Source organism: Phascolarctos cinereus, unplaced genomic scaffold (genome assembly GCF_003287225.1).
Source record: "Phascolarctos cinereus isolate Bilbo 61053 unplaced genomic scaffold, phaCin_HiC Scaffold_9;HRSCAF=440, whole genome shotgun sequence".
NCBI classification, from domain to species: domain Eukaryota; kingdom Metazoa; phylum Chordata; class Mammalia; order Diprotodontia; family Phascolarctidae; genus Phascolarctos; species Phascolarctos cinereus.
The window spans coordinates 243,784,654-243,799,188 of record NW_027556402.1 but is presented as its reverse complement, the minus strand read 5'-3'; the positions used below and the strand labels follow the sequence as shown (position 1 = coordinate 243,799,188).

Below are 14,535 nucleotides of genomic sequence, written 5' to 3'. Positions count from 1 at the left end.
ACCTGATCTGGAGGCAGGGAGGCAGTAAGCAGGAACTTCGGGTCCTCCGGGAAAGCCCTGGAGCTCCAGGCAGCAGCCCTCTCTCTGGCAAGTCCTAGTTTGGAGGCAGCAGCCCTACTCTCCGCCCCCTAGTCACCCCTTCCTCCTCCCCTTCCCCCTCTCCCTGCAGCCTAAGACAGCCGTTATGAAAATAACCCCATTGGTAACCAGCTGCACTTCCTCCTGATAGGGCTGGCTCCCAGCCCCCACGCGCACACACCAGACTCTCCTCCCTGCGCACTCACCCAGAGGGGCAGAGCAGCGGGCAGGCAGGCAGGCAGGAGGTTTCAGAAAAGAGATGTAGGCTTAACTCCGAAGCTGTCTTCCAGCCCTCAGCCAGGCTGCCTTTCTCAGTGAGTGCTCACTGGGACCCCTGCCCTGCTCCTGCTCCCCCTTCCTCCAAGTGATGCTGGCAGGGTCTATTTCTGGCCCTTCAGTTTATAGAGGACTTTGTTCACAACGGCTCTTTGAGATAAGGAATGTAAGTTACTATTGCACCCGTTTTACAGACGAGGGACGGTTGTTGGTGTTCAATCATGTCATGAGTCTTCCTGACCCCGTGGACCACACTGGCAAACACACTGGAGCGGTTCACCATTTTCTTCTCCAATGGAATAAGGCCAACAGAGGTTAAGTGACTTGCCCAGGGTCACACAGGTAGTAGGTGTCTGGGGCTGGGTTTGAACTTAGGTCTTCCTGACTCACAGATTAGGAGACTGACATTTGAAGAAGCAGTATGACTTGTTGATGGACACACAGTAAGTAAATGGTAAAGCTAGCTGCTTTAGCCACAAAGGCCAACACCAAACCTACAGAGAGGCTCTGGCTGAGCTACAACAGGGCAGGGCAAGAGAGACTGACTGACTAGTCAGTCAACAAGGGTTTCCCGTGTGTTACATTTTAATAGGAGAAGGCACCAGCAGCGGAGGGGTCTGCGAAAGACCTCCTTTACACAGTGGGGCTGGAGGAAGCCAGGAGCTAGGGATGAGGCATGAAGGCAAGAGTGGGGAAGGGCCAGAAATGGAGGGCGGTGGGTGGGAAATTAACAGCCAGGAGGCCAGTGGAACCGAACCAGAGTTCATGAAGAGAAGCAAAGTAAGAGGCAGGAAGGACTCAGGGTGTGAAGGGCTTGAAATGCCAAACAGAGGGTTTTATATGTGATCCAGGAGGACTTGGGGGCCAATGGAGTTTACTGAGTGGGGTGGGGGGGGAAGACATGGTCAGATGAGAACTCTAGGAAAATCACTTTGGCAGCTGAAAGAATGAGCTGAGAATTCTGCACCCAGAGTCAGGAAGACAGGAGTTCAAATCTGACCTCAGGCACTTACTAGATGCATGACTCTAGACAAGTCATATAACTATTCACTTCCTCGGTATCCCCACCTGGAAAACTGGAAAAACAATAGCACCTCCCTCCCAGGGTTGTTGTGGGGATAAAAGGTATCTGTAAAGCACTTTAAAGTGTTACCTCAATGCTAGCTACCATTAATTAGCAAGAGGTGACGAGGGTGGTACAGGAGAGATGTCATAAAGGCAGATCAGACATGGGGAACGAGTGGGAGGGAGGGGTCAGTGATGACACTGAAGCTTCTGGCCTGGCTAAAGGGATGATGGTGCCTTCCACAATAAGAAAGATGGGAAGATTTCTACTTTGGACTGGTTGAGTTTGAGATGCCTATGGGAAGGTTTCCAGTTATGGGCAGGAATGGAGCTCAGGAGAGATGTTAGGGCTGGATATGTGACGGAACCCATGGGAGCTTATGAGGACACTGGTCTAGTTCCTTTATCACTACCCAGGCTCTCATGTGCTCAAGACTCATCGGGAGAATGGCCAATTGCTTAGCATGGTACTCAAGGCCCTCCATGATTCGGCCCAACCTCCCTCAAAACACATCTGAACTCGCCCCTCTCCTTTCTCATGTCCGTGACTGCTCAGGCCATTCTCTAGGCTTGGAAGGTCTGTCACCTAGCCACATTTTTTCAATCCTTTAAGGCCTAGCTCAAGTCCAACCTTTTCTTCGATGTCTTTCCTAACTAGTTCAGGCCATGGGATCTGTTCCTCTTCTAAATCCCATGACCATTTGTTGTTTGTACCATTAACATGACACATTTTAGTTATTTTTTCCATTTGTACCCTCTCTGTGTCCCATCACCCCGCAACTGGATGACAAACTCATGAGGGCCTAAGACACTGGTCTGAGGAAAGACCATGGGGCATATTAAAAAGACCATTGGACTTGAAGTTGAGAGAAACCTGGATTGAAACACAGCCCTAACACTCATTAACTCTGTGACCTTGGGCAAGGTGGGAAACCTTGGAGCCTTATTTTTATCTCTTTATGAGAGAGAGAGAGAGAGAGAGAGCGAGAGAGAGAGAGAGAGAGAGAGTGCCAGAGCCAGAGCCAGCCTACCTAAAGGACAACTCACCTCACTGGGCTGGGGTGAGATCAAATAAAAAAATGAGGTAAAATGAGGTAATGTGTAGAAAGCCCCAGATAAATCATTAACATTACTACTACGCTTATCCTATATCCCACAAACCTTAGCACAGGGCTGGCTCTGCTGAAGAGCTGTCCAGCTTAGAGTTTAAAAACACAGGCCAGGAAGCACTGAAGCAAGCTGGCACTCACTAAGCTGTCCTGAGTGTGGCCCATTGACCTAGGCTAGGGGCTGGCAGGGTGGGGAAGGGACGAGGTAAGAAGTATTTCCTCCCTCCAGGAGTTCAGAGAAGAAAGTGATTAAGATGCCAATCCAGGTAGCTCCAGCATTCCAACTGGCAAGTTCCATCCAGAGGATGTGACTGAGGGAGAGCTCCAAAAGAAGGCCTCCAACTGTAATGTCTCCACCAAACCAGCAGGGTGAAGGAGCATGGGGGCCCACAGTGGACAGAGCCACCTCTTTTCCTTCGCACCCTGTCCCCCAAACAAGCTGGGACATGTCATAGAGCAACCAGAGTAGAAAGAGCACTGATCTGGGGTCACAAGATCCAACTAGTGTGTTGACCTGGAACTAGTCACTTCACCTCGGAGGCTCAGTTTTCCCATCTATAAAAAGGGATCCCACCCACCTTCCAGAGTTGTTGTAAAGAACGACCTTCGGCCTACAGATGTGTGAGTTATTCTGATCTCAGGGGAGATCATCTCTCTCCACAATTTTCAGAGAATAAAATCCCTGGTCCTTGACATCAGGATGGAGACAGCCTTTTTAGTCAAGTTCCCACCATTTCTAGGCCCCCTGCCCTTCAATCTCAAACCTCAAAGTACTGTTTCCCACTGACTGGACCTCACCACCCCCTTAGCTCCCTTCCAAGGCTTATTTTAGGTGCTACCTCCTTCAAACAGACTTTGCTGATTTCTCCCGTTGCTGGTGCCCCCTGCCCCAATTACTGATGGGGGCTGGAGTGGAGAGACAGTATCTTGTGAAACTTTTAAGCCCCTAGTAGAATGCAGACTCCTTTAACTCTGCTACCTGGGGTCTCACCTCCTCATTCTACCCAAACTGCTTTCTCCCTGAAGTTACTAATGAGGTTGCTGCCAAATCTACTGGCTTTTCTTGACCTCTCTGCAGTCTCTGACACTGCTGATCATCATCTCCTCCCTGATGCTCTCTTCTAGGTTTCTATCTGTGGCCTCACTGTCTCCTGGACTTCCTCCATCTGACTGTTCTTTCTCAGTCTCTGCAGGATTCATCCAGCTCCTGCCTGGGAGACCCAAAGGGCCCTCTTCTCTCCTTCACACCATTTCACTGGGAGATCTCACCAGCTCCCATGGATTCAATTATCATCTCTATGCTGACAACTCTCAAATCTACTTCTCCTGACCTCCAGTCTCCCATTTCCAACTGCCTATTAGACATCTCAAAGAGGGAAACCCTGCAGACATCTTAACTTTCCCCCTTCCCAATGTCCCCATCACTGTTGGGGGCACTAACCATCTTCCCGAGTCCTCCAGACTAGAGGTCATCCTTGACTCCTCACCCCCCCCCCAGCTGTTGCCAAGCCCTGTCAGTTGCTCTATGGTAACACCTCAGGCCTGGACTCTTCTAACAGCCTGTCGTTTGGGCTGCCTGCCCCAAGTCTCTCCCTACTCCAGTCCATCCTCTTCCCAGCTGCCAAAGTGATTTTCCCACAGCAAAGGTTCATCCATGTCACCCCTTCTACTCAATAAACTTGAGTGGCTCCCCGTCATCTCCAGGATCAAACAATAAAGCCCTTCCTCAACTGGCCCCTTCTATCTCCTTTGCTTTCTTCTGCCTTATACACTCCCATCTCCTCTGCTCTCCAGGACCAGCCTCCTCACTGCTCTCTCAAAAGAACTCCCTCTCCTGCCTCCAGGCATTTTCTCGGCTCTCCCCTAGGTCTGGAACGCTCACCTTCAACTCTGCTGAAGTCCCAGCCAAAATCCCAGCTTCCACAAGAAGCCTCTTTCAGTTTCTCTTAATTCTAGTGCCTTCTCTCTGTGGGTTACTGCTTATTTGGACATAATTCTTTGCATGCTGTTTTCTCCACTAGGCTGCGAGGTCCTTGAAGACAGCGACTTTCCTTGCTCTCCCCAGACCACAGCTCGGGTACCTGACAGGTAGCAGGCACTTAGTAAATGTTTACACTCTGACCAGCCCCAGCCTTAGCACGCTGCCTGGTGCCCAGGGATTAACAAATGCTTGCTAAGTCACCGCCTTCCTGTTTTGGGGCCTAAAGCTCTGCAGAGAGTGTCCCAACAGACACTCTTTCTTTATACCCACCATCCTGCCCAAGCCTCTGCGCTGTTTAATTCCTGAATCAAAAGCCCTGGTCCAGCAGTCAAAACGTATCAAGGCAGAGGCCCCCACTTCCCCTGGGAAGGGTGCGGGGCCACTCTGGAGCTTTCCTGCTGCCCCCCAAACCCAGTCTGACAGTAGAGAATTCTGCCGGCCCGCGCCAGCCTCAGACACAGGTCGAGCCGCACGCTGGCTGGCTCGTTCCATTCCTTTTTGGTCAGCAGAATATGAAGCAGCCTCTCGGTTCCCACTGGCTGTTTCAGCCACACTGGCCCAGAGTTACTGATTAATAAAGGACAATGACACTGTATCTCCTTCATCTTCTCCCAGCTCATCCCCTTCACTGCAAACAGACCTGTGGCCCCCTTCACTTCTCTTGTGTCGGTAACCCACCCCCTGCCACTCTCCAGTCTTCTCTCATAGCTAGAGTAGTCTCCTGTTCCCCATCTGCCAGAAGCCACCTTTTTCCTCCGATCCCTCATTCAAAATTCATCTGCTCCCTTTCTGCACTTTTGCTCATGTTATAGCAGAAAGGCTCCTGAACACGTGGTCAAAACATCTGGGTTTGAATCCAGGCTCTGGGGGACTGCAGGCAAAGTCATTGCCCTGGGCCTCAACTTCCTTATCTGTAAAATAGGGGTAATGATCCTTAAGAGAAAAAGTGGAGGGGAAAAGAGCCCTGGATCTGGAGGCAAAGGACAGGGGTTAATCCCAGCTGTGCCCCCTGCTTCCTCCCTGCCCAGCCTCAGAGCACTCACAGCACTGACAGGCTGGTCCAGAAGCCTGGGTACACCAGGGGTTCAGGATGCCCCTGCTGTTAGCTTAGGTCTTGTCTTCCCAGCCAGACTGAAATCACTCGAGGGCACACGGGCCATCTTCCTTCTCCTTTCACCCAGTTCAGCCCCTAGAGTGCTGGTGTGCACAGAGAATGTGCTGTGGGGACAGGTGGTGCCGATGCCAGATCGTAGCAGGTTAGATTGAGGGGACTGACTGCTCCCCACCCCAACAAGTAACAAGAGAGGCCCCCACCTCCACAGCCTTTCAGTTTACAAAGGGGTAGGCTGTGCAAGCATCATCAGGCCACATTTACAGATGGAAAAACCTCAGCAAAGTGAAGTGACTCCCCTGGGATTATAGCCCACAAGTTTCAGGATGTTGGGACCCAAGCCCAGGCCTCTGGTTCCAATACTGTCACTCACTGCCTCTTTCACCAACACTTTACCCAATCTCCTTGAAGCTGCTCTAAAAAAGGTGGGGGAGAACTCCAGAGAGGGGTTACATATGTGGGGACCAGCCAAAGCCCCCATTCATATGGGCTGGAGGCTGCTCTGGTACCAAAAAACACTTAGGGAAAAAAACACTCTGCCCCTTGAGGAACTCCTTAGATGGGGGTAAAGGGAGGAGGCAGCAGCAGGGAGGTACCTGGCTGGTCCCCAGGAGCAGAAACCAGCTGGGCCCCTTTCACAACCACCCCCTCATCTGTAAAATGTCGGCGAGTGAAGCCCGAGCTAGGGGGTGGAGGATAGGGAGGCGCTGGCGTTGGGGTGGCAGGAGCCCAAAGCTCTGCGCAGGCTATTTTTAACCCTGCTGTGATAAGTCGTCTAGCCCAGAGAGGACCCAACCCAGAGCTCTACCTGGCTGAAGACTGAGGCCCACACACAGCCCTGGCCTCCCTCCTCTCAGAGCCATAAAACGTCTGAATTAGAAGGGACCTGATAGGCAGCTGGCCCATCTCCTTCATTTTACAGAGGAGATCAAGGTGAGGGGAATGCAAATAACTTCCCCAAGGTCACTCATGCAGCTAATGATATTTGCTCCTCAAGGAAAAGGTAGCAGGACCGGGATGGTGTTCACTGTACAGAGGTCCTTCGAACAGAAGACCTCAACCCTTTGCTTCAGGGTCACCAGAAAAACATGAAAGGTCCTATTAGTATCCCTCCCAAGCCATGTGGAAACCGCCTATTTGGGTCCACTGACTCTCTTTCCACACTGCCCCCCCTTCCCACCTCCTCCCACCTCCTCCCACCATCTTTGCATAAGCATTTTATTAAGTGTCACATTATACCAGCATAGTGAACTAGGCCCCTGAGACACAAAATCCAGAATGAACACTCCTTGCCTTCTGGGGTCTTACATTTTACTGGAGGAAATAACATGTACACAAGAAAAAAACAAAGTCATTTTTTGGAAAGAAAGGCACTAATAATTGGGGGGATCGAGAATGAGCTCCTGAAAGAGGGAGCACTTGACTTGAGCTTTTAAAGAAGTTAAGGGACCTAAGAGGCAGGGGAGAGAAGGGAATGGAAGCCAGTCAATGCAAAGGCTTGGAGGTGGGAGATGAGATGTCATGTAGGAGTAACAACAGAACAACATTTAGGCACCTCTCACCCTTGAAATGACTGTTCTTTTGTGAAAATAATGAAGATTCCCCTGGTAAATTAAGGTCTTTGGAGCGGCTCCGGGACTCACAGAATATTAGAAATGGAAGGGATCAATTCTCTTGTTTTACAAATGAATAAACCAAGGCCCAGAGGGGGAGTGGCTACCAGCCCCCTCCCTCTCCCCTTTAAATAGAACAGATGGGATGACAGCCAAGTGAAAAGTGGCAGAGAAGAATCTGAGCCCTCTGCTCTGGAGTTCAGCCTCAGAGCTAGCTGGTCCAAGGCATACTGGGAAAAGGCTCCATTAGAACCCACGAGACAAGTGGTCAATGAGCCTTCCAGAGGCTTTCAAGGAGGAGGAGGAGGAGGAGGAGGGACCTGGCACCTCCCAGGACAGGCCATGCCAGTTATGGGGAGCCCTGACTGTTAGCAAGATTTTTTTCTGATCTCAAGCCTCACTTTGCCTCTTTATAATTTCTATTCACTGCTCTGAATTCAATAAGTCTGATAGTCTTTCCCCCCTGGAAGCAGTACAACAAGCAAGGAGCACCTAGAGGGGTTCGTGTACGTGTGAGTTTGGGGTTTTGGGGGAGGGAACGAACGCCCTTCCTGCTCCAGCCAGCCACACAGGCCCAGATGGTCATGTGACTCACCCAACATCCCTGCCCTGGCCCCGTTCTTTGAACTTCAGCTAAACCACAGAGGCTTCTCTACCAAATTTGGGGGGGGGGACGTCGGGGTATGCTTGCATACTTCCTTGCCTAATGTGTTCACCCCTGCACTTTCTTTTGACCTAAAGTGGCCCCCAAAGACGGCTCAGCTGATAGGGAAGTGGAGGGGGAAGGAAGGGGACCCCAGGAACACAAGATGACCATCTATGACCATGGCACCAATGAAAGGAGGGAGAAAAGCACAACCGCTCAATATTTCAAACAGGATGCTGACCCCACAGATGGCCTGTTCTGCAGCAAATCATAGGATTAACCTCCTGAAGACCCTTCAAAGCCACCTTTTACGCAGGTGACCCTCAGTCTGCTGAGTTACGCTGGGAGAAGGAAAGGAGGGAGAATTCACATAACATGTCCTCAAATACACGGCTTCGCGTGAAGCCATGATGGGACCTTGGGGGAGCAAGAATGATATATTCAGAGCCAGTCACAATTTTCATCTCCCCATCTCACTTACCTTTACGTAAAAGCTTGGAACATGGGGTAGGCTTCCTTCTCTGCCCACTCTCTTCCCCTGCACCCTCTAGGTTCTGCCAGACTCCCACAGATCTAAGGGAGAGATTCTGCCATTACGGCAGAAGAAAGGAAGTGTGGGGGAAGAGAAAGGAGACAGGAGAGAGGGAGAGGGAGTGAGAAGAGAGAGAGAGAAGAAAGGGAGGGAGGGAGAGAAGAGAGGAAAAGAGAAGACTGGGAGGGGGAGAGAGAGAAGAGAGGGAGGGAGAGACAGAGAGACAGAGGGAGACCGAAAAAGGGGGAGGGAGAGGGAGAGGGAAAAGGAGGGGAGAGAGAGGAGGAGCCAGCCAAGGCTGGTGCTCTTTGGCAAGCTTGGTGGGACAAAGAAAGGCCACAGGATGTAATAGAAAAAGCCTAGGGAAACCGGGAAATGTGAGTTCTGGTCCCAGCTTGGCTATTTCCTGTGGACCTTGGACAAGTTCATGACCTCTCCAGGCCTCTGGTTCCTCCTCATTCTAATGAGGAGCTGGGTTAGATGATGCTAAGATCTTCTCCAGCTCTCTCCCGGCACTCAGGGGTGAAGGTCCTTTCTAGTTCTAACAGCCTGGGTCTCACATGCCTAGAATGCTCTCCCATAACTCTCTTCTTCCAAGAATCAGATCAAGTGCTCCCCACCCCCACCCCTGACCTATCACTGGGCATATGACCTCTCATTACTTACCTATGAATGTGTGGTGTCCTTCTAGGAGAATAGCAGCTCCCTGAGGATGGGGATTTTCTTGCTTTGGCATTGACCTCTTTGGTGCATGCAGTAAGTGCTTACTAAATGCTTGCAGACTGACTGATTTCCCCCTTTTTGTTATAAATTTAATCAACCACAACTATTTCAATATCCTCCCAACCAACAAAAGGATTGTTTATGGCACTGTGAACTTGTGCTGTGTGGCGATCTTTTTAAAAGCATTATTCCATTTAACAAGACAGTTAACAAAACTGCCACGTTCTGATGTTCTGTGTTCTCTGACATTCTCTCTTTCTACACCGTGGACTGGATCTGGCTGGCTCCTCTGTGAGGGTTCTGGAGGTCCTGCACTTCAGAAAAGTGAGGTGGAGGCCACAGTCTTAGGGAACCGGCCAGCTCAGTTCTAACCACAGCCCTCTGTGTTCAGAGAAATGCCACTGACCATTTGCTGAACTCGGCGGGCCCCAGATACCAGCTAGCGGAGGAGGATCTTAAGGGGGCCAATGTCGCCCCCTTGTGCCTTCCCGGCATTGAGCAGAGCAGGTGCCTTAGCCCAGAGCTCAGACACGGTTATTTCCTTTCAAACTTCCTGTGGTCACTTCCTCCTGTGAGATGAGGCTGGAGACCCAGTCCAGTCAGATGACCTGAGCTGGGCAGACCATCGAGGAATAAGCCTGGCCATCTCTGCACCCGAGTGATTCCTGATCTCGATGCCGGGGGAGGGGACACTCTTCACTGACAGATTGCAACCCCCTATGATTTCCCTGTGTCCAACCTGATAACTAGCTAAACAGGCTACCAGCAGGTCCCCAGAACGGCACCATCACCCATCTGTGCCTGTGCCTACTAGAGACGGTTATAGGTTTAAGAGAAAAATCAGCTCTGCCAAGCACCAGCTAAGAAAGGCCCCCAAGTGTGGCACTGCGAATTTAGACACTTTACACCAGACACAGACACTTAATGGCTGTGTGACCCTGCTCACCTAACCTGTGCCTCAGTTTCCTCATCTGTAAAATGGGGATCATAATAGCACCTGCCTGCCAGGGCTGTAGTGAGGATACACAATCATTGTTGTAAAACACTTAGCACCATGTAAATACTAGCCTACTGTTCTCTCTCAGGGCCTTGGGTAGCTGTCCACACAACACTGTTTGCTCAAGGGTCTCCTGACCAAGGGGAAGGTGACAACTTCAAAGTCCCCAGAAGGCCCCACGAATGGAGGTGCTTCGGGGCCAAGAGGACAGTGACGCTCTGGCCGTCCTGTGGCTTGATCTCAGACATCTCTTGCACAAAGGCTAGAAGCGTCTGCCCACGCCCTGCTCACCCCATCAAACTGCTCCTACCTCAGGACCCTCGGGCCTCAGGGAGGCTTCCCCAAGGCCAGGACCAGGCCTCCCCAGGACTAAGACTAGGGGGCCAGTCCTTGGTGTTTCAGCCGGAATTCGCTGAAGCCCAGACCTCAGCAGGCCTCTAAGGTGGCTGCGCCCTTGCCCGTCCTGTGGGGCAGGGCAGCCTCCTCTATGCTGGCTCCCAGAGCCCACCACACAGAGTCTACAGTCACGTCCCATCCCCCCCTTTACTTCAGACTCGCTGCTTCACGCAGAAACTGCAGCAGTGAACCAGCATAGTACAATAATGACGAAGCCTGTGACAACCAGCACCCACATTTGCACGGTGCCTTAGTCTGCTGAGGCAGGCAGCGCGCATTTTATCAACCCGACTTTCCAATGAACAAACTACGGGTCAGACGTGAAGACACTTGCCAAGGTTCCTGGGGTTCAAATACAGGTTTCTGGCTTCCAAACCAAGGGCCCTGGTCCAAGAGGCCTGGATTCTGGTGCCAGTTCTGCCGCTGATCTGTTATATGACCCCTCCTCACTCTGGGCCTGTTTCCTCACCCTTAAAATGACAGGGCTAGACAGGTTGGTCTAAGGCTCCTTTCAGCCCTCAAATGCTGGGCTATGAGCGCAAGCGGCAGCTCTATCTAGTCAGCTCTGCACCCTCTCTTTCCCCAGAACCCCCACAACCACAGGCTGCCTGCTCTACCGCCTTATTTTCACTAGGTACATGGGAGCAGCCTGGCCAGGCTAAAAGCCTTCAAGAACAGTTGCTACAGATGTCTAATCTCCCCTCCTGGCTTCTTTTCCTTCAGAGTCCAGCCTGATGAGAATCCAAGGGCCCATTTATAGAGTCACAGGCTCTAGAGCTGGAAAGGATACTATGGCTCATCTGGTCCAACTCTCCCCAGGTAGCTGAGGCCCAGAGAGGGAAGTAACCTACCCAAGATCACGCAGGTGGTAAAGAAAGAGCCAAGTCTTAAAGTCGGGTTCTCTGACTCCCGAGTCTGGATGTTTCTACACTGTGGCCTCACTGCCAGGCACCCGGGGGCACCCAACAAAAAGGAAAGGAAGAGGCAAAGGGAACAAGCATTTATATATAGCCCCTACGATATGCCAGGTGCCGTGCCAACCGCTCAACAAACATCCCATTTGAGATAATAATAAAAGGCTTCTCTCCTCCAACTTCTGAAACAACCTTTCAAGAGAGCAGGTTACTCAGGTGGCTGGACTACAGGCCCCTCCCTCACTGCCACCCACCCACAAAATTGCCTCCAACTCGGAGGAAGGCCCACTTGGGATCGCAAAATGGTGGTGCTCCAAGAGACTTAACATCCCTGTACCCAGCTCTATGCCGGGAACAAAACAGGGAAATCCAATGCTTTCATGTGCTAGATAAGGAGACCAGGGCCTGCAAAGTCACACAGCTAGAAAGGGATAGAACCAGGGCTCCAAGCCAGCTCTGGAGCCACCAGTTTCATCCAGGATGCTTCCCATCACACTACGGCTGCCTTTTAGTGAGGGTGCTGACCTCGTCTCTACTTGCGTGATCGAAGAGCGCTCTCTTGGCCAGCTAGCCTGGCTAAATAGATGGGAACAGCATCAAAGAAGTGAAAAAGACACAGCCCTTGTGCCGCCCCAGGAACCTCCAATCTGGAGACATTACCAAGGGCCAAGGAAGAGACAACAGACAGCTGGGCTCCCAGGGCACCAATGAGTGTCTCCTGTGTCTGGAGGAGCCAGGGCTTTGTGGAAGGTGCTGGCAACTGGTGATGCCCCTGGGGCAGAAAACCAGCTAATCCACAAGCAGCATGACCTTCAATTTAGAGACCAGGCCAGAGGAAGGAAGACCCAGCCTCCCACTGGGCCCACACAACCCACAGGCTGAGCCCACTGGCAAGCAGAGGAAGGGTCCCCCCAGATCATCCCTGCATAAGTTAAACCCTAGGGGCAATGAGCTGAGGTCCTGGGAAGCCACCTTCAGTGGGGCAAGGCTAGAGACCCAAGCTCCTCCCTAACTAAGTGAGTAGTCACCAGCTGGAAGTATGAGATGGGGGAGCTGGCCAGTCCTTCTGTCCTGCCAAGTTGGGCAGGTGGAGATAGGGAAAGGGGGCAACAACTTAAGATACCTGGAAGTTTGGCTGGCACGCAGCATGGCATCATGGTAAGAGCACTGAATTTGGAGTCCAAGGACCTAGGTTTGAATACAGATTGTGTAGCTTTTATCTGTGACCTTGGACAAGACACCGCATACCTCTCTGGGCCTCAGTTTTGCATCTGGTTGGACTAGGGGACTTTGGTCACCCCAGTCGGAGTATGAGGAAGTCTGGCTTCAGTGGAAAGAGGGCTGAGCTTGGAAACGGGAGAGACACAGGTTCAAAAGCTGCCTTTACACTTTCTGACAACCGATGACGTGACTTACTCGGTGTCTAGGTTTCTTCTCCGTAGAATATGGATAATGCTGATGCAGGATGTACGCCACAGCACTGTGAGGCTTCAATGAGACTGTGTCAAGTCCTTTAAAAACCTTTGGTGCTCCACGTCAGTGATTTTTATTATTTCACCTCCAATGCTTTGAGCCTATAATGACTCTATCAAATCTTATTCCCACCCCCCCTCCAGTGCCCTGCTTACACTTTCTTCTCGGCTTGGGGTTTGTATTTACAGTCAAAATTGGTGCTGCAGTAGACAGCCAGAGAAAGAGAATGGAGGGGATGATGGGGGTGTGATCTTAGAGCCGGGGGCACTGAGGGCTCACGGTCTGTTTTCCCTGGGCCTCCACCTAGGATAAAGGAAGCTAGAAACAGGAAGGATGCTGGCTAAGGATGACACAGTCCAGTTTCAGTGACAAATTGAATCAGCGACCAAAACCAAGAGGAGCAAGAGAATACTAGGAAAACAAAGCCATGCAGAGCGAAGAGGGAGGATGCCTGGCCAAGCTGCCACAGGATGACAGCCACTGCATCAAGCCCCGAGTGTTCTCTGCCCTGTCCTTCCCCATCAGGCACTTCACCCTCCCCCAGGTCATCCCTGCCCCAAAGGGCTCTGGACACTCCCCATCCCCATTCTCTGCCCGGTTCCACTCTGCCTGCAGCTCATCCCTAGATGCGCCTCTCTTTGTCCATCTGTACAAAGGAGTGCCTCATGCCAGGCTGGTGCAGTGGTCCCTTTGGCACACCAAAGAGATCCCAGGAAACCACACACGTGGCCCCTCTTCCAGAGGCAGATGCACGCTGGAGGTGGAGATACAGTTGCATAGGGACTGGCAGACTGGTGAGAAGGGGAAAGGGCTCCTAGCCATTCCTTCCCCCTTTCACTAGAAATCATCACAGCACTGAAACCTGTGCCCAGCACACAAGCCTCTGACTCAGATTAACAATGGTACATCATTGGTCCATGCTGTGTCCTTAAGATCTGGGCAAAGTGGAAGGCCGGAAATGGCAGTTCTAGTTTCAGTGTGTGACCAGTACAGGGTTAGTGGAAAGCCATCCAGTTAGACTTGCTCTCACCAGTCCCAAATGCAAGATGCCTTTTCTTAACATAAGGCAGATTATTGGGGGTAAAGTCTGTTCAAGTAAGAGTCAAAGCTGAGTACAAGGAAATCTGAGCAAGAGAGCTGAAAGAGGATTTTAGCTAAGCAATCCCTGGGCAGAGCCCAGCAGTGTCCTGATGGGAGCCAAAGACACTTGGAATCCCCTTCTCCTACCTTCAAGCAATAAGAAAGGCCCAGGTAGCCCTGAAAGCACTGACTGTTGCCACTTACTGAACCCCTCCGACTCCCCAGCCCGCCCTGACCCTCACAACTCAGGCACAGGTATGTCAGCCACAGTGCAGGAACCAAATGCAGCAAACAGCAGGACCCCAAGCAGCCACGCAGGCCAGCCTGAGATCGAACGTCAGACTGCACGATCAGAAGAGAGCTGAGGATGTCTTCTAACAGGGTTGCGATGGCAAGAGGTTGGAAGAGGGAGAAACAGGAAGCCCCAGGCTGGGCTCCTAAGGGGTGTTTATCCCCTGCAGAAGCAGCTCTGCCTCATTCAGGGACAAGAAAAAGACCAATGGAACCCACATCTTCCCCCCCCCAAAAAAAACCAAACCAA

The 14,535-nt window shown here is 51.6% G+C and overlaps 1 protein-coding gene across 10 annotated transcripts in view; it reads right to left on the bottom strand.

Moving 5' to 3' along the window:
• Positions 1–14,535, bottom strand: part of DGKZ (diacylglycerol kinase zeta) — a 66,079-nt gene that overhangs the window by 20,430 nt on the left and 31,114 nt on the right. The window contains exon 1 of one of the 10 annotated variants that reach the window (XM_078148165.1): positions 3–108. The exons of 8 other annotated variants lie outside the window; for them this stretch is intronic. The gene's annotated coding sequence lies outside the window, so the exon portion shown is untranslated. Of the gene's footprint in view, positions 1–2; positions 109–14,535 lie in introns of those variants that run through there. One more of the 10 variants, XM_078148167.1, reaches the window with a different exon arrangement.